The sequence below is a fragment of the Aythya ferina genome (assembly GCF_964211825.1).
Source record: "Aythya ferina genome assembly, chromosome: 1".
Taxonomy (NCBI): Eukaryota; Metazoa; Chordata; class Aves; order Anseriformes; family Anatidae; genus Aythya; species Aythya ferina.
Genome location: NC_140296.1, coordinates 188,390,825 through 188,411,211, shown reverse-complemented (window position 1 = coordinate 188,411,211; position 20,387 = coordinate 188,390,825). Strand labels below are relative to the sequence as shown.

Genomic DNA, 20,387 nt, shown 5'->3' with positions numbered 1-20,387 from the left:
AATGAAAACAAACAAACAACAGTATAGTCTGGAATGCTTCATTCCAAAATCCTGCTCTGAAGTTTGCATAAAAGAGCATGAAACAAAGCCTGTCTGAGCTGGTCTATGGGAAGTCATGGTATTGACACCTGAATAGTGAACACTTCAGTGGGGAATTATAGTTGTTTCTGCTACCTACATAGATTTTGTGGTAAAAGCCAGTGGAAAATTTCATTTCACATAACTTTTGCTTACTGTGGTTATAAATCTTCTTAACAAAATTCCATACTTAATTATGATATTCAAATTATACATGATTCTTAAAAATTAGATTAACAACTGGAATGGACTTATTGCATCTGCAAGGTCATAGGTAATACAAATTCAACTGGTCATGCTTTAGAGAAAGATTTTTGATGCTGACATCCTTGCCAGGAGAGCGCAAGCTTTAGATTAGGAGGAGATGACAGGACTGAGTAAACAGAACACTGAGGGACAAGGAACCTTGCAAAATTTCCCATTGATGGAGAAATAACTTTAATAGGTGTAGAGTATTTTAATTTTGAAAATGAAGTTTTCCTTTTACTCTGTACTTCTATTTAATTAACAGGAATGATGAAAAAAATATGAAAAATTTCTTTTTCAGAAATCTCAGACAATATCTATTTCTCAGAGGGTGCCTCTATATTGAGAGTTGAATGCAATTAGTAAGGATGAGGCAGATTCTAATAATCATAGAATCATTTAGGTTGAAAAAGACTCCTAAGATCATCTAATGCAATAATGCTCTTGTTGGTGACAAAAACCTTCCCTGAAAATTCACTTACTTTATTAAGATAATATCTGTCTGCACCTGAAGGTTATTATTCTATAGTGACTTATGTAAAAGGCAGTTGAACTCCATAGCATGCTTCCTAAATATCAGCCCTCACATGAATTTGGCACCTTTTCCTTCTACCTATACATAATCAGGCATTTGTGAATGTCTACTTTTACGGCCACACATTTGGGTCTGCAAGTTTCTTGCGTGATTGTTCTGTGCAAGGTACTTCTTTAAAGTCCTAGTGCAGATGGGCAGCCCTTCTTAACGTTAATGTGAATTTCTACACTGACATGTTTTAGGATACATTATCTACTGTAAGTGGAACCCAAACTGTAGTAGAAACTGTGATGTCATTTGGATTTGCTTTATTTTTTTAATTACTGGATTTTGCAGTAAATCTGGGCATGAGAGTGGGATGACCACATATAATCTAATGTTTAAACAAGTAAATATTTAATTTGAAATGTAACATTTGTTTTAAAATCTGTTTATGTATCTCAGCTAGTGTTGCCAGACAACTGACTTATTTCTGAAGATATGGATTTGTGGTAGGTAAGCTTTTAAATCTGCAGAAATGTTTTATATTAAATGTAATTTTTATTTTATGCTTCCTGAAAGCATAACACACTCTACTCAAGTAAAGAACAAAGATAACTCTATATGTCTCAACTGTAAAGAAACCCTGAACATTTAAACAGAGAATTATTCCTGCACTATTCCTATCTTGAGATGAGAGTAAATGAGCTTCAGTGAATTGTTCTAAAAGGCTACACTTATACTTCGGTGGCCCAGGTTTCCCATCAGATCTGGAATTTATAGCCATTTATACCCAATTTATACCTCACTGTGACCTATTTATAGTTTCAGTGACCATGTTGGATGAAATGTGGAAGCTATGAGTTTGCACTGACATTTAGTGTGTGTTCGAGATGGGTGTTGTCATATCAGCATATAGTTTTACATCAACCCATCAACGTTTTTCCAGAATCATGATCCTTGTTTCAAAAAAAAAACACATATAAAGACACAGACAAATGGCTGTGGTGGTGCACAAGGCTGTTTTAAAGAGGAATGATCAGGAAATACTTTCAGCTTGCCACCTGCTTAGCCATTTTACATGTTCACTGTAATAGCCATGACCATTTCATTTCTCTTTTTAAAATAATTGAACTATTGTAAAAAGCTCCAGAGTTTAATGGCATTGCCTCTCTCTTTCTCAGTCTTTTAAAACTGTTATAGTAATCCAAAGCTATTTAAAAAGTCATATTAACCATATTTATTGCTATCCTTATTACTATTACCTATTATTATCTGTTATGGTAAAAATGAGTAGGAGTTTGGAATAGCCCATTTGTACATGGCAGCATCTTTGTTCTAATCAGACATGAGTTTTAGCCCAAGTAAGGTTGTCAGGTTATATAGGGAGGAAATTAGAAGGGATAAAGCCCAACTAAAGCTAGCTACTTTGGCCACTACAGTAAAAGACAACTTAAAACATTTTTATAAGCACATAAACAAGAAAAGGAGTTCTAAGGAGAATCTCCACATTTTATTGGATGCAGGTGGAAATGTAGTGACAAGAGGAAAAGGCTGAGGCACTTAACTCCTTCTCTGCCTCAGTCTTTATTAGTAAGATGTTTTTCTTGGGGTATGCAGCCTGCTGAGCTGAAAGACAGAGGCAGGAAGCAGAATGAAACTGTTACTATCCAAAGGAGCATAGTTAGCAACCAACCTACTATACCACTTGAACACCCACAGATCTCTGGTACCAGACAGGATTCACTGAAGGGTACTGAAGAAGCTGACAGAAGGTCTTTACAAGCCTTTTTCAATAATTTGAAAGCACTCCTGGCTAAACAGAGAGGTCCCAGTTGACTGGAGGTTGGAGAATGTGACATTCTTCTACAAGAAGTGTAGGAAAGAGTATCTGGAGAATTGCAGGTCTGTCAGTTTGACCTCAGTGCCAAGGAAGGTCATGGGGCAGGTCATCTTGAGTGTCATCACACAACACGTACAGGACAACCAGGGGATCAGGACCCTTTTTCCCTTCCCTTCCCTTCCCTTCCCTTCCCTTCCCTTCCCTTCCCTTCCCTTCCCTTCCCTTCCCTTCCCTTCCCTTCCCTTCCCTTCCCTTCCCTTCCCTTCCCTTCCCTTCCCTTCCCTTCCCTTCCCTTCCCTTCCCTTCCCTTCCCTTCCCTTCCCTTCCCTTCCCTTCCCTTCCCTTCCCTTCCCTTCCCTTCCCTTTCTTTGTAAAATATTGAGAAAAGGAAAAAAAAATAATCTTTTATAAAATCTTATTTCATTTCTGAGTAGTTCCTACAATCTGTGAAGCATCCTAATATTCTTGAAGAATATGTATATATATATAATTCTTGCTAAACTGTGAATAGATAGAAAACAAATAAAAATAGCTAAAGATCTTTTGGGCTGACAGCAAACTTCGAAAGTATGAGGCTATTCTCAGTGAAAAATAATTTATCTAGAAAACTGGAACTATCTCATATTTTCAAAGCATTTTAAATAAAATTATAGTTTTGACCATAAAATAGACTTTAAAATACCAATAAATAAATATTTAAGTATAAAAAAATAATTTCAAATTAAATATTAAAATATTGTAAAATAGATTGCACACATTGTAATGGACTATTCTGAAATTGAGTGAAATTTGAGGTCTACTTTAAACTTTTGGTCATATTCTTCTTTTCTGCTTTGTCCCACTAAATTAATTAATTAATTAATTTAAAAGCTCGTATTCATCTGCAAATTAAATGTCATCAAAAAAGAGCACCTGATTTCTTGTTGGGCTGCAAAACTCCTCTTCAAAAGCTCCTGTTCCTTGTTTGTCTTTCACCAAAGACACAGTCTGTAGAGTGCTGCAAAAATAGCTTCAGATGAATAAGAAAACAAATAAGCAAAAAAGCACAGACAAGAAAAAAGGACTTCAAGTGACTACACAGAACCAATTGGTATATTAATATGTACCAATAATAAAATGGTAATAGTTGGTACATCTCCAATGTGAGAGCAAGTAAGGCAATACGCTCCAGGAACACACAGATAGGAAATGAGAAAGAAATGAAAATTAAATGTATTTGGTTGAAAGGAAACAAGATAGAATCAGAAAATAAAATCTTGGTATCAAAGAAAAACAATGTAATTAACACAAGAAAAATCTATACAAATTTCTAAAGTCAGGATGAGAAGATAAACTCTCTCTATATATTAAGAATATATAAAAATGAAATGTTCAATCAAAAGTAATTTCCATTTTGTGACAATATGTCTTTCATAAAAATTCTCTACCATAATAAACAAAAATCTCAGTAAACATTTTTGCTTGTGAGGCTGCTATATCTACCTGATATATTAAATTTTAACCTGCATATCTCTCTTTATTTATTTATTTATTTATTTATTTATTTATTTATTTATTTTCTTGATGCTGGCCTTTTTTTGGTTACTATGCTTGCACAATTCATTTAGAATATTTGAAAATATTTTTCCTTATGCCTTGGCCAACCTGATTTAGTAGGTGGCATCCTTGCCTATGACAGGGGGGTGGAACTAGTTCTTTAAGGTCCTTTCCAACCCAAGCCATTCTACAATTCTAATTCTCTGTGATTCTAACACTTAACTGAGAATATTGTGAAAAATGGATTCTAGGTTATTTATTTCATTTCTAACTGAAATGGGGCATTTACAAGAACATTCTCTTGTTTACATGATATTTCCATTCCTGTGAAATGCAGATGTTCTTCTTGCATGTATCCATCCATCCAGTCATCCATTGAATAAAATCCGAATAACATAAAAATGAATAGAAACTATAAAAATGCATTCCAGTGAACCCTTGGTAAATGCAGTGTTACTTTTATTATTGTGCTACTTTTCCTGTAAAGATATACTAATTAAATCAAATGCCATGCATAAAATCCCTGAGATCTTATAAAAGTAATGTAATATGAATTAGCTTTCAATGTGTGTAATTTTTCAATAATACCATGACTGAGAATACTGTGCATCTGTTTCCTAGTCTTAATTTTTTGATGAGATGAGTTTCAAAAATGAAGTTTCCTTTCACAACTATTATTCTTTAATTTGAGCCTCTGCATGGAAATCTAAGTTTTCATACTAGGAAATTAGTTATACCAATGAAATAAAATATGCATGATTGATGCATCTAATATCCAGCCATTGGATTATGTTGCATTGTAGTTACTTTTCATTTTCATCATTAATTAAAATTAAGACAATAAAACAGAGTGAAATAGCAACAAATCATGGTAGCATCTTGAATATCTATGAAATGGATTCTGTGATTCTGTGAAATACTGAATATTTCAGTATTTCACTGTACAGAGACAGTGAAACTGAACAGTATTTTTTGACAGATAAGGATTTACTTCAGAATATCCTAATTTCTTTTTGTTATGTTTTCAAACTGAATTTTGTAGAAAGTCAATTTAGAAAAGATGACAAAAGTTAGTTTTAATGACATTTTCATATTGGACATTCTCTTTTAACAAAATCATTGTTTATTATTATCTGATCCTGCAAGATTCTGAATACCTTTGGTAATCAACAGAGTTTATTCTGAAACTAAGATGAATTGAGAGAATAGCTTCTTATATTGCCCATTGTATTTCACAGGGTCAGGTACTAAATGAGCTTTTCAATTTATTGGTTCCACACCAGCACATTTTTCCATTCAGCATTTATCCAGAATATATAGTCATATTCAGAATAGTTGCACTATAGAATGTCATGATTCTATAGAAAATACCAAATAGATTATTCAATTACTTTGTACAAATAGAGACAACAAAATATGGCAAGTATTAAACAAGTTCATTGTTGTACATACTTATTAAGACTTCAAAAGCATTCTAAATCTGTTAACCTTTTCTGTTGTTCTTTCTGGCTTCCAGAAAGGTTGAGCATCTGACATATTTGACATGGACATGATAAATGAGTTATTTTTGCAGATGTTGATTATATGACCTGTTTAACTTACTGTCCTCTAGTTCTGTCATGCTAATAGATGTATGGCAGCATAAATAAAGGCAATTCCCACAACTGGGTTGCAAATGTCACTAATAATAAAATGTATCACCTAAGATGCTCACAAGACCTGAAGCACCATCTGATGAAAAGCAATATATGACAAAGAGTCTACTATCTATCTATCTATCTATCTATCTATCTATCTATCTATCTATTTATATATTTTTTTTCTTTTAGGAAGAAAAATTTCAAGACAATTCAAAATTGAAAGATGCTTTTTTTTTTTTCTTTTTTTTCTTTTTTTTTTTACTTTTCATTACTATTGTAATTACTAACAGTAATTTAGGAAAACCTTTTACTCTAGTGGATGATGCTTTACATAGAATTTCTTTCTTGAGCAGTAACGGGCAGTAATGAGACATACAGATTAGTGGGATAAGAGAACATAAACTTTGCTTTGACCATATAAGTGTTGTTCCTATATCAGAGCATAATCCAAAAAGTCAAATAATTTCAATGTAATTATTTTGTGGCTTATATATTATTAGTTAGGGCTTTCAAAATTCCAAAAGTATGCACTCCAAAATCCCTTTTGTGTTTTTTAACTAAGCATTTTGTGAATTTGTTTGGGCAGCAGAGATTATAGAAGCCTCCACTATGTATAATATATATATATAAATATATATATATATAATATATAATATATATAATATAATAATATAATATATTATAATATATAATATAATATAATATAATATAATATAATATAATATAATATAATATAATATAATATATATAATATAATAATATATATATTATATATATATATATATTTTTTTTTTTAAAGAAGCATAAACTTCATGAGCTGCAAACCAACTAGGTTTATATCCAAGTACATATCAAATAAAAATTTAAAGATTGGAAGATAAAGTATGCAACAAAAAGATGCATAACAAAGAGTGATTTCCCCTCCAGAAATTTTACTTATGATTAGCTAGAGAAACAGCAGAAGTACAGTTTAGGATGAAAGAATCCAGATTGTTCATTGACTAACAACATCAGTGGATTGTAAAAGAGACTTTAAAATGTCTCCCAGAGAATCACATACTCTTTAGTGTCAATCAAGTAAGAGAAAGAAGAAAGTGTCAGTGGTGTTCAATGAAAACTCATTAAAATAGGACAGGCCAACATCTCATGAGAATCACAGAATAAGCTAAAATTTCCTAATGAAATTATTAAGGAAGACAGAAAGGGATAGATGCAAATAATGGTGTGTATAGTGATTACAGTTCCTCCAAGTATATATATGCATGTGCAATGCTATCTTTATGAGAGTCAAGCAAGAAGACCAAGCCTACTTATTGATACGAAAAAATATATATATAAAAAAATCTGTGAAATACCCCCCAAAATCATTAGAATTTTCCTGATATATAGATCCTCATCAGCTTACAATGAGTAGTCTCTTTGCTTTATTTTCTTCTTTCCCTACCTGCCATCAGTATAGTTATAGAATCACAGAATGGCTTGGGTTGGAAGGGACCTTAATGATCATCAAGTTCCAACCCTCCAGTTTTGGGCAGGGATGCCACCCACCTGAACAGGTTGCCCAGGGCCTTGAACATCTCCAGGGATGAGACATCCATAACTTTTCTGGGCAACACTGGTCTCACCACCCTCTGAGCAAAGAATTTCCCCCTAATATCTCATCCCCACTCTTTTAGTTTAAAACTATTGCCCCTTGTCCTGTCAGTATCTACCCATGTAAAAAGGGTTTCTCCATCTTCTCTTCAGCATTCTGATCATCTTTGTAGCCTTCCCTGGGACCCGTTCTAACAGGTCCACATCCTTCTTGTTCTGGGGCCCCCAGACTTGGATGCAATACTCCAAGTGGGGCCTCACAAAGGCAGAGTAGAGGGGGACAATCCCCTTCCTCAGCCTACTGGTCACTCTTCTGTTGATGCAGCCCAGGATGCAGTTGGTCTTCTGGGCTCCAAGCACACTCTGCTGGGTCACACTGAACTTTTCATCCACCAGAATCCCTAAGTCCTTCTCTGCAGGGCTGCTCTCAGTGAGCTCTTCTTCCAGCCTATAGTTATGCCTGGGATTGCCCTGGCCCAGGTTCACATGGGCCCACTTCTTAAGCTTATCCAAGTCCATTTGGATGGCATCCCTTCCTTCTGTTGTATCAACTGCACTACTCAGTTTGGTATCATCTACAAATTTTCAGAGGGTACACTGTCTATATCATTGATGAAGATATTAAACAGTATCGATCCCAGGATAGGCTCATGAGGGACATCTCTCATCACCAGACATCACCTGGACATAGAGCTATTGACCACTTCTCTCTGAATGCGGCCATCCAACCAATTCCTTATCTACTGAATGATCCACCCTTCAAATCCATGTCTCTCCAATTTAGGGATTAGGATGTCATGTGGGACTGTGTCAAAGGCCTTTACAGAGATCCAGGTAGATGACAATAGTCAGTCTTCCCTTGTCAACTGATGCAGTTAATCCATCATAGAAGGCCACCTCATTGGTCAGGCACAATTTGCCCTTGCTGAAGCCATGCTGGCTCTCTTAAATCACCTCCCTGCCTTACATGTGCCTTGACATTGCTTCCAGGAAGATCTTTTCCATGATCTTCCCAGGCACAGAGATGAGGCTCACCAGTCTGTAGTTCCATGGGTCCACCTGTGTACCCTTTTTAAAAATGGCAGTGATATTCCATTTTTTCCAGTCACCTGGAACTTTGTCTATGCCCCCTTTCCAGCACTGAATCTGGTACAAAGCTCTGCTAATAAGTCCAGCCAGCTTGCTGCCCAAAACACTCTTGCCCCAACTGGTCAGGTGTGCCCCATCGAGTGTCAATGTACCTGGTCTCTCAAAGGTTCATATGAGAGAGATCACATTCCAAACCTTGAGCATGGCACCAGCCATGAAGTTAATCATTCACCTGATCTGTTCATCTCCTCGATCTTGGGTTCCAGTCTCCAACTAGGAGAACAGAAGAGAACACTACTTGTGCACCCAATCCCTTGAATATCTTTCTGAGGGACATAAAGTCCCTTTTGTTTTTCCTTATTGTAGTCTCATTTGACCCTACATGATAGGGTAGGAATGTGTGGTAGTCCTCTGGCTTTATCAGCATTGGTTGATTCTTCTTGATATTATGAATGCAGATCCCTGGCAGGCAGCAAAGCTCTCTAGAGATTGTATAGAAAACAAATGGGTGCCTCAGTGCCTCTCAGTGAGGAATCTTCAATTACTAGCATCCTTCAAGCTTTTTAGTGGCACAGGTTCTAACACAGGTGGTTGGTTGGTCCAACTTTGTATGGTTGTCCTTTCCTGGGTCTTGACCATTTCTCACACTCTCTACTTTTTCCAGCCCCAGAGTATCATATCTGTTTTGTAGGGGCATTCTGGGGTCAAGGGGGAGATTCCCACTCCAAGGGGAGATGACAGTCCAGTTGCCTTGTGAGTCTGTCAAATCCATTAGCTCAGGGTTGGAAACCAGCTTACCTTCCCTTTACCTGGACTTAAGCCAGTACTGTCACTCAGCCCACGTTAGCGCACAATACCATGCATCAATCTCTCACTCAGATTCCTGGAGAGATCACACTGCCTGGTGAGCTCCTCTCACAACATGGCAACTTGCTGAAAAAGTTCATCCAGCTCGTTACTCTTGCACCCACAGCAGCCACCTCTGCCTTCAGGCCCTGGGGGACTTCTGGATTCAGAAGTTCCATATAAGTGAGGGTCTGGGCAGGTCTTTCAGTCCTCAGAAGGTCTGTTTTGGTGTAGGCCTCTGCCTGAGGAGGTTGTGGCCCTTCGGTCTGCATTCCAGCCTCAAGCCAGCACTTGTGGCAGGTGGACACCATTTTTGTTTCAATTGAAGGCTGCTTCTTGTTACTCTCAGAACAACGTGGCTGCCTTCTGCCCTCCCCACACCAACTGCCACACAAATGGCTGTGCTACTTCCTGGCTGACATGCCACAACCCTGCTTGTCCACCCTGGTCACCACGCTCCTAGGGGCTGCATTTGTACATGTGGGGGTGGCCGCTGCTGCTCCTGGCCCACCAAGCAAGCCCCCTTGGCACTCTTATGAGGGCTGCTGGCTCTTGGAGGTTCTCTCTGCTCCCTGGGTTTTCCTCAATGCTGAAACTCCCCTGCATGCCATGATCCTCCCTTCTGCTGCAGAATGCACCTGCACTAGAATTGATCACCTCAGCCAGTGACATCCCATCCAAAACAAAGAAACCACTGTATTGTGTTTTCCTCTTTCTGTTCTGGCTGCAGTTTTGCTCACTCTTGTAACTTTTTTTTTTTTTTTTTTTTTTTTTTTTTTTTTGCATTTATGAAATAATAATTTCGTAATTTCTACCTTAGCCAGCAATTCTGTTGAGCTATTATGTGCTCTTTCTTTTTGTTATACATAGCAATTCTAATTTCTGACATTTTTCATTTTCTTATCTCTCTCTGCCTAGATAATACTTTGATTTTGCTGCTACTAACATCTATTAACTGCTTGTACTGTTCTTTTTTTAGCAGAGGTACAGGTCAGGGTTTGCTATCTGCACATGTACATTAACAATGCATGTTTAGTCTTCTAGAGATGAGTAAAGAGTGAACAACGACCCCAGTGCAAAAGAAAAGTGCCTTTTGTGCCACCCTTGTCAAAAAGTAGAGCATTGTTCCCTTGGATAGATATGTTATAAATCGTTTTCAGCAGTAATTAGCAGTTTGCTTGACCTGGAGGCAATGAAGAGCCTTTGGTATAGTGAAAGAAAGCTGTCATTTCTGGTTGCAAGTATTTACACTAATCAGGGAATTACTGACTATATTCAACTTAACTGATAGAAGCATCTCAACTCCTTCAATATTGGGAGCAACAGAAATACTGACAGCTAGGAGTTACAGATAATTGTTTTTTCTTGCCAAAAAGAAATTATGAATGACTCAGGAGATCATACAGAGAACAGTGAAATAAGGATGGAAGGCCACTTACAAAAAATTTATTGATTATTAGTTTATTTTATGTATCCTAAAGTAGATAATGCCTTTATAAGCACTGGCACCTAGCTGAGGACAATGTGTAACAACAAGTGGTTAGACATGGCACACAGTACTACAAAGACACAGGAAGGTTCACTACATTCAACCTCTATCTATACTGTTTACATACATTTCTCTCATCTGTGATTAGACTTGTGTCCTGGAATGCCTGTGCAGCATTTCTGTTACTTGAATAAGTTGCATGCTGCTGATGAACTCCAATCTCCAATTCAGAAAAAAAAAAAAAAAAAAAGTTTTGGTCCAGATTTCCTTTCTTGTTGCTTCCTTATAGATAAACTGAATATATGTATATCATGTACAAGTATATCAAGTATATCATGTACAGAAAAAAATATAGTTTTAAATAGGAAAAATATAAAGTATGGATCACATAAAAAGAAAAAAATGACCAAAATTATGACATTCTGTTCTATTTTTCTTACTAAGATCACACCTGAAAAAGAAATCTTCTATTTTTTTTTTTTTTATAATTTACTTACAAGTTCTGGTATACTTTACAAGTCAATAATACTTTGTCTCAGGTACAATGACAGAAGATGTCATTTTCAATGATTGCTAGCACCCTGTCACTTCATTTTAATGCTGTCAAAGCCTATAGCAAAGATGTTGGGTGCAACTGTCATTGACCAGAAGTAAATAAATTAAGCAATATGAGTATCTGACACTATACTGCAAACCCTTGAAGACAGTTTGCAGACTGCAAGACCTTCATGCTTAACAGGGAGAAAAAAAAAAAAAAAAAAAAAAAAAAAAAGGTAAGAAACTGAAAGCATGAAAATTAGGGAAACCAAAGAAGAACCGTATGATCCTGCATACTTATTAGATTGATTGTCTAATTCCACAAACACTAGAGTGATTAATATGTTTGTATTCAGAGTTATTTTTAACAGCTTGATTAGTATTTCTCATTGAAATATTTTTGTATATGTTTTAAAAAAGCCTTTAGAATTGTCCAAACTGATGCTAGATAAATACCTCCACCAAGACAGCTGAAATAATGCCAAGCTGGTAACTGATGCATAATTTATTAATGTCTCTTATTAAATAAAAATGTTGTATAAGGGACAAACGAGGACATGCTGAGATAAAGAATGTTTTCTAGAACAACTGTCTAACTAATGTGGGACCAACCTAAAACCTATCTTAAACATTTAGGTGTAGGATTCTGTTTCTTGCACTTGATCAAAATTCAAATTTCTCACTTAGGCCTAAGCTATAACATTTTAGGGGCAAATAGCAGCAGTAAAGGGGAAAAGTAAAAGGGAAAACAGAGACAAAGCATACCCATTACTAATTTTGAATTGGTGAAAATATATATTGAAGTGCTTGTAACTCCTGAATTTTAAATGTTCTTTATAGAAACAGTATGTTCCAGTCTATAATCTGAATTTTTTTTTTTAATGCCTATCTGTAAAAGTGCTTGGGAAGCACTGGATGATGAAAAGAAGATGGTACACTGAAGGTGAAGAAGTCAGATATGTAGAAACAGGTATAATGTTCTCTTTTGCTGTAATTTGGGTGTGTTTACTGGAGGAGTGTTTGCCTGTTACAGGATCTGCACCTCTGAACTCAAGTTGAGCCACACTGAATTGTGGCTCAAAAGCAAGGCAGTCACTTACTTTTTTTTTTTTCCTTTAAAGTATTTCAATAACATTTTATAACATTATAAATCTATTTTAGTTTAGAAGATACCTCTTTCTTTGCATTTTTATCACTAAACAGTCAAACACTCATATAAGGCACAGTTAAAATGTCTTTCTCTGCCTGAGGGACACATCCATAGATCTCACTCCATTGTTTTGAAACTGTTCCATTTTCATGCAATGATCAAAGATTGTTGGACCAAAGACAGAAAAAAAAACAAGGGAGAGAATATGCATGTGTGTGACTTTCTAGCTTACTGATTAGAGCTGTCACTCAGAAGAAAAGGTCTTTGTGTTTTAGTCTATGCTTCACTAATTCTGTGTGTTTTTCACTATTATTATTATTTTATTTTATTATTTATTTTTAGTATTTTTATTATGAAATCATTTGATATGCTTTTGAACAGGAGTTTCCATCACCTTGTTTCTAGCAAACCAGAATAGAGGTTCCTGACACTTTACCTCTCTGTGGTCCAGTGGCCACAGAATATGAATACACAAAATGAAATTTGAAGTCCTAATGAGAACCTATGCCTATACTTTTGGATCACAAACCAAGTCACTCATATTCACTTTTTTTTCGACTTTCTGTCCAGTTATATCTGGGAAGTGCAATGGTTTCCAAAGTAATCATACATCATAGTATTCAAACCTTAGATTGACTTTTTAAAAATAACATATTCAAGCTGAAGACTGTTTTGAAAACAAAGCTGAAAAATGATAAATGGGAATTCTAACAATTTTCTAACAATTTAATTAATTAAAAAAAAAAAAAAAGTATGGTGACACTGATACGGAACTTATTTTTATTATATATTTCAAACAACATAGGACTTACTACCTAGGACATTCAGATAACATAGAAGTATGCTACGCCTGCACATCCTGAGGGGGTTAGGAATGAGATAGGTGTTGGTCCAACAAACTCCATAAATGCTGAAATGAAACACTGATTGACATGGTCAGTAAAGCCATTACTAACAATGCAATATATATATATATTTAAAAAAAAAAAAAAAAACCTTCTCCAAGATTCAGCCTCAGTTAATTGGTGTTTTCATGATGGGAGCTTTGGACATCAGTGACCAAAGTTTGAATACATAGGAATTTATAAGTGTGCATTCTTTTGTATCCTTAGACTTTGACATCTTAAAAATAAAAACAAACCTTTCAGCTATGACATGACAGCCATTAAAATGATGAAGAGTCATGTCCTGTTCATTTATTATTATACAGCAAAAATTAGTGGGAGTTACTCATGAACAGTGGTATACCTATCTTATGAAAGGTGAAAATAAATAAAACTTATCATTCTGCTCAGCTGGCATGTTTTCTATATTAATGTCATGTAGTGGGTTTACGTGGTAAGGTTTTGGTAGCAGGGGGCTACAGGGGTGGCTTCTGTGAGAAGAATCCAGGAGCTGCCCCATGTTAGATAAGGAGACTGCCACTGGCCAGAGCTAAGCCAATAAGCAATGTTATTTACACCTCTGTGACAGCATATTTAAGAAAGGGAAAAAACCTGCTGCACAACAGCAGCTGGAAGAGAACAGTGAGCAATAGCTTTGCAGACACCAAGGTCAATACAGTAGGAGGGCAGGAAGTGCTCTAGGTAACAAAGCAGAAGTTCCCCTGAGGCCTGTGGTCCCCTGGTGGAGCAGGCTCCACATGGAGCAGATTTCCATGCTGCAGCCCATGGAGGAGCCTCTGGTGGAGCAGGTGGATGTGGCCTGGAGAAGGCTGCGGCCCATGCAGAGCCCCCACAAAAACAGGCCCCAGGCCAGAGCTGCAGCCCGTGGAGAGGAGCCCACGCAGGGGCAGGGGGTCTGGAGGAGCTGCTGCCCATGAGGGACCCATGTTGGAGCAGGTTGCTTCAGACGGATGGACCCTGAGATATGGACCCATGTTGGAGCAGTTCTTGAAGAGCCTGTTGGCAGCCCATGCAGGATCAGTTCAGGAAGGACGGCATCCCGTGGGATGGATGCCACATTGGAGCAAGGGAATAGAGTGACCGTGAAGGAGCAGTGGAGGAGAAACACTATAGACTGACTGCAACCCCTATTCCCCTGCGCCGCTTGGGGGGATGAGGTGGAAGAGGATGGATGGAGGGAAGGCATTTTTGGTTTCTTTCATTTGTTGCTCACTTCACTAGCTTGTTAGTAATAGGCAATAAATGCCTAAATAAATCTCTCTAGTCTGAGTCTGTTTTGCCTGCCATGATAATTGTTGAGCAATCTCCCAGTCCTTATCTCAAACCTTGAGCCCTTCACTTTTTTTCTCCTCCTTTCCTTTAGATGAGGGGGAGTGAGAGAGCGATTTTGGTGGAGCTCAATTGCCTACCCAAGTAAAACCACCACATGTCGATAGGAGAAAAAGGAGCACAAGGAAGAATAGAATAGACTGATACAAGTCATTTGGTTAAGTGTGGAAGACAAAATAGATAAGTAAAAATTAAGAAAAATAAATTATGAGGGAATTATCTAAGAAAGGACATTTTTCCCAGGCATTATCAAAGAGAATGTCCTTGCACCAGTAAGCTCAAAATCACTGAAGCAAACCAAACTGGAAATGCAGAACACAAAGAAGAAAATAAAACTATATGAAGGTGAAGTAAATTGCCTGTGAATGGGGGAAGAGTAAGAAAATTAAGACCAGAATGCATGTATCCCTCTTCTCCACATCTGTGTCTGTCAACTTTTTAAATCAGAGGCTTGACTGAAAACACAGGTAATGAAAGCAAACAGACACAACAGTTTGTACAGCAGTCTCTGGGTTTTGGTTTAGGAGCTTTTGGATCTTCTCAGGACAAGGTCCAGGAACATTGGAAGACCCTGTGAACTGTATGAGAAACTTGATAGCACCTATTACTGCCATCTACTACTACTGCCAGGATAAGACAATGAGAGGCACAGAAATGTGGACCCTAAGAAGCTCTAGTAGCCTCTAACAAGCTCAGTCATGTCCTTGACCCAAGGATGTCTGCACTATTTGTTCCAGCTGCAACAAATTAGGGCAGTCAAGCACCCACATAGCTGGTGCTATGGAGAGGCTTATATAAAAGCCGGGCCTAGAGCACAGCTTCTAGAGTGAACAGAGTACAGTTAATAGATGTAGTAGGTCATGCAGCAGTTAATGTAACAGGATCCTGGTTTGCAACCAGCATAATCATTTCTCAGGTATGGTGGTGATGTGCCTCAGGGCATATTCCTCTGCAGATTTTGGAGTGGCTAACCCTGCTAATGCAGAACTTTTAACGCAGACAGATGTCATAGGGAGTGTCTGTGGTCTCTCTTCTAGATGTTGAAAAAGATGGTGTCCTTTCATGCAGCAGATGTGATGTTGAAGAGCTGTGTCACCAAGTGGAGGAGCGATGGGAGGAAGTGAGTGAATTCTGCAGCATCAGAGAGGATGAGAGAGAGAGAGAGAAACAGGATCTTCTCAGAGACCACACAGTTTGAGTCCTGAGTCCCAACTGTAGAGAACACATAGAGGCAACATACTTATTATTATTGCTTATTACTACTTCCACTGGAAATGGTCATCTAGGCACTTTGAAGAGTCCCTTTCATTTATTTGGGAGCACTTTGTCAGAGAAATTGAGCCTGAGTTTTGAAGAGGTCTTAGAATTTAAAAGCATGATAACAAGAAATAAGACTTTTAACACATCTTAAGATCAATATATTCTATTAGTGTTCAAACGGTGATGCGGATAGATTGTGCTCCTTTTTGCAAGTTTTTTTTTTTGTTTGTTTTTTCTTCTGATTGTCCAAGAAAAAGTTAAGCAGAAGTTAAAAGTTGTCAGTTAATACCTGTTAAAACTATCTAGAGCTAAAAGCAGTAAGATTAAAAAGTCTCCATTTTTTATTTTTTAATATTTTTTTAATGGTTTATTCTTGACCAGTCCAGGGTCAAGACGCTACGTATATAAGCCCTGTTGACAAGGAGCAGTAGTCTTTCCATAACAATGCTATGGAAAGCTCTTTTTGTGTTCTTCAAAATGTTTCTAAGAGAACACAAATTTTACAGGATTTTCACTGATGAAGAAACACTGATTTTTGTTATTACTATTATTATTATTATTATTTGCTTTAAAACTGGTATTCAGTTCTAAAAGTTTATTTATTTATTTTTTATCTTTTGAATATAGATTCTTATGAGCACAAGAAAAAGTTTATCACTTTGAAAGGAATAGAATCAAGGGATGTGCAAAACTAAAAAAGTTTTTCTCTTTTTTTTTTTTTTCCTCTCCTCCCCTCTCCTTTCCTTTTCCTTCTCCTTCTCTCCACTCTTTTTGAATTTACACTTATAAACAATTCTCTGCGTTTCTGACAGAAACTCTTTTTTTTTTTACTATGCATAGCAGAACTGCATCTGTGCAAAATTCTCTTTCTGATGTTCTTGATAATGATATTTTTGATATTTTCCTGACAGTAATTTTATAATAAATACATTAAAAGCTGCAGCAACTACAACAATTAATTTGCCTTTTTTTTAAAAAAAAAAAAACTGATGCTTTATCTTGTGAAATAGGCTACAAGAATTTCAATATGACAAGATTAGAAAAAGCTGCCATTGTTACCAAAGACAGAACAACCGATGTGGAAAAAGATTAAACTACCAATTTTATTATGTTGCCAGAATCTTGGAGGAAAACCTCAAAAAAGAATGCATGGATCTAAAAAAAAAAAAACAAAACAAACAAACAAAAAAAAACAAACAAAAAAATCCATGAGTATCCCAAGTGAGTGGAAGAAGAATTTAGGGAGACTGAAAGGGAAATAAAATGTCTTTCTCTTCCTTATTCTTTCCTTTTTCCTTAAAGACTGCTTTAAAGACTGTTTAAAAGTTATCCATGAGGGGCAATCTGTTGCATTGAAATGTTTAAATACTTATTAGTTTATAGAATAGAATATGGAAATTCTAGAAATCTGTGAAGTATAAAAAAAAAAAAATTATTCCTATGATCTGTCTCCGGCTTAAAAAATAATTTAAGTGCCAAAAATAGATATAACAGGGAGGACTAAGGAAAAACAAAGAAACAAATGAAACAAACAACACAAAATACAATTTTTATTGAAAAAAAATGGGGGGGGGAAATGTTCAAAATCTTTTGCTACTGATCAAACTTGGATTTCTTGTTTTTCTGGTATTTGTCAGGGACACTAGTTTAAAGTCATTCATCAAGGATCATTGAACAATGATATAAATTATGTAAAACAAAGTGTTACTGAGACTAACACGTCATCCTGTGGTCTTATACATTACAGTGAAATGTTTTAAATGCTGGGCAACAGAAGGATATATCAGCTGAATGAATTGGGTTTATTCCTTAATTGCCTTAATTTATTAAATAATTAAAATATAAATATTTCACCAATTCCATTATGGTACTGACTAGGATGATTGTTTCAATAAGATTTAAAATAAACAAACAAAAAACTTGGTTTAAAATAAAATGCTGTGTTTTTTGTTTTTGTTTGTTTGTTTTAGTCTGTCCGTCTTTCTATCTATCTGTCCATTTTTTCCTCTTCTTCCATATTCTTTGTTACTTTTTCTTTCAGCTTCTGAACTGGAAAATTAATTCTCACACTTTTGCCTCTGTTTTTCAGTTCTCCAGGTTAGTCATTCCATGTTACCATTGTGACATTCCATGTACCACTGTGAAGCCTTAAGTTGAGATCTGTTTTTAAATGTAAATATGACTGGTGGGAAATGCAGGGAACTTAGGCCTGAAGTGTGAATATGTATGGCTTGACAATTTTTGCTAGTGTTGCTGCAAAGACAATATAAAGATACCTTAAACTGTGAGAGCTTATGCTACATCCTGATATTCCTTGGTAAATGTGCTCTCTTATGAGCAGTGGCTGACGAGGCTTGGGCATAGCCAAGATATTTGTTTCATGTATTTGTTGTAGTCTTTTCTTGAACTACTACTGGAGATTTGGAGATTGCCTATTTGCTAACAGACTCAGATTAAAGCAAGGAAAAAAAAAAAAAAAAAAAGGCTCTCTATTCATGGAGAGCTTGTTATAGGAAGGCAATTTTATGTTGATACACCTGGCAACTGATTTTTAAAATGCATTGACATTGCATATTTCCTATTGCTTAATATATATTAAAAATAAATAAAAAAGATCTGTAACATTTAGCATGTAAAAGCTAGTGTGAGTTCTTCAGAAGATCAACCCAATTCTCTTTTTCAACTAGATGTTTTGGAATAGAAAGTATGATGCCATGTTCTATTAAGCATCTACCATTTCATTTCTCTCCAAAATAGGGAAAAGCTTTTAGTGTCAAGCTATGCAGGCTGGTTTATGAACAACAGATCTTTCAGAAAATCTAGCTACACCACAAAATAGTGCTGGGTGATATTCCTTTCACTTAACTTCTGACTATGTAATATACAGTCTGGGCTGAGCTAGTCATACAGTTTTCTTCTAGAGCAAGTGAAAAGAAACGGGTGCATGCAGGATGTCATTTGTCTTGTCCTAATATGGCTGTACAAAACAAATCAGTTGAGTGATGCCTTTTTCACCCAACTTAAGGGCAACTCGATCATATATATATACATCTGCTCCTAGTAACTTGATAGAAGTGCCTAAACAGGTGCCTATTGGCATCTGTGAAGCCAGAAGGTGCTACATGTAACTTTCAGATGTCAGCCCTCAAAACATCTCTTTCAGGTGCTACATCCAATCTGAGGACCTTGTCAGGATGGCAACTTAATTAAGTCCTAGACATTAAAGTCTGGAAAAAGAAATTCCACCTACTTCTACCCTTTAATATATTGTAGCAGATGAAACAAAATATTTAACCAGAGACTTCCTTTAATCCTAAAGTAGCATAATATGAATGTAGTTCATTAGCACAACGCAGTGCAATACAGGGATTCAGGCTAGTCCTAAATGAGATAAAATGGTACTGGTAACATTCTTGGTGTTTTAGAATGGCTAACTAGGGAGTTGTTAATTACTCTTCCTCTAAACAGGAACATTTGCACATCTGTATGAAATTTGCATTATTGCATGAGTAGCATGAAGAAAAAACTGCTAGAAGACCAGTTTTTTGCAAATCACCATACCCTGTTGTCTATAATGAAGCTGTGTTATACTAGATAAGGAATTGAATTTTGTTTTACTATATATTTATGTATCAATGGGTACAGCAGGAGAAAAAGAAATCTTACTAAGCTACTTGGAAATGCAGTAAAATCTTGTGCAACAGCCCAACTGATGCTGCAAGTTACTACTACATAAGAATACATAACTAGACCTGCAATGAGTCTTTGTACCAATTCTCTGACATAAATTCTTCAGGTCATTTCGAGGGCCATATAAACTTGACCAAATTAGGAATTGAATTCAGATTCCTACTAATCATTGGAAATAGAAATAAGAAAAGCTTAAAGAAGATGAAAACTTATCTACAATAATATTTTGTCATAATTAGGTCAGGGAAAATAACTTAATTTCTATTTTGAATGCTGCACTTGAAAAAAATTACATAAGAGTTGGTGTAATCTGAACAAAATCAACCATTTCCATATTTTTTGTTTTGATGAGAAAAGCTTCTTTCTGTATACAGAGAATTAGTTTGTTTATATATAGATGTATTTATATAAAAGATTAAATTTTATTGTTTGAATTGAATCAAAGTATTTGCCTTCCAGCTGGAGACTGTAAAAAAGAAAATAAAACAATAGAAATGAAGGGGTAAGAATTAAGTATTAATTCTAAGAATAAAAGAGCAGAAAATATATTTTGAATTTGCACTTGAAAGAGTGCTAAGAGTGAAGTAAGACCTACTTTAACATCATAACACTGTATTTTTGGTGAAAACATTTTTTGTCTTT

The 20,387-nt window shown here is 36.0% G+C and overlaps 1 long non-coding RNA gene across 1 annotated transcript; it reads left to right on the top strand.

Annotated features, from left to right (window-relative positions):
- The first annotated feature begins 15,623 nt into the window (after window positions 1-15,623).
- Window positions 15,624-16,277, top strand: LOC311430066. The gene is made up of 2 exons (XR_014688533.1): window positions 15,624-15,711; window positions 15,833-16,277. It is a non-coding gene; the product is annotated as an uncharacterized lncRNA (long non-coding RNA).
- Window positions 16,278-20,387: the final 4,110 nt, after the last annotated feature.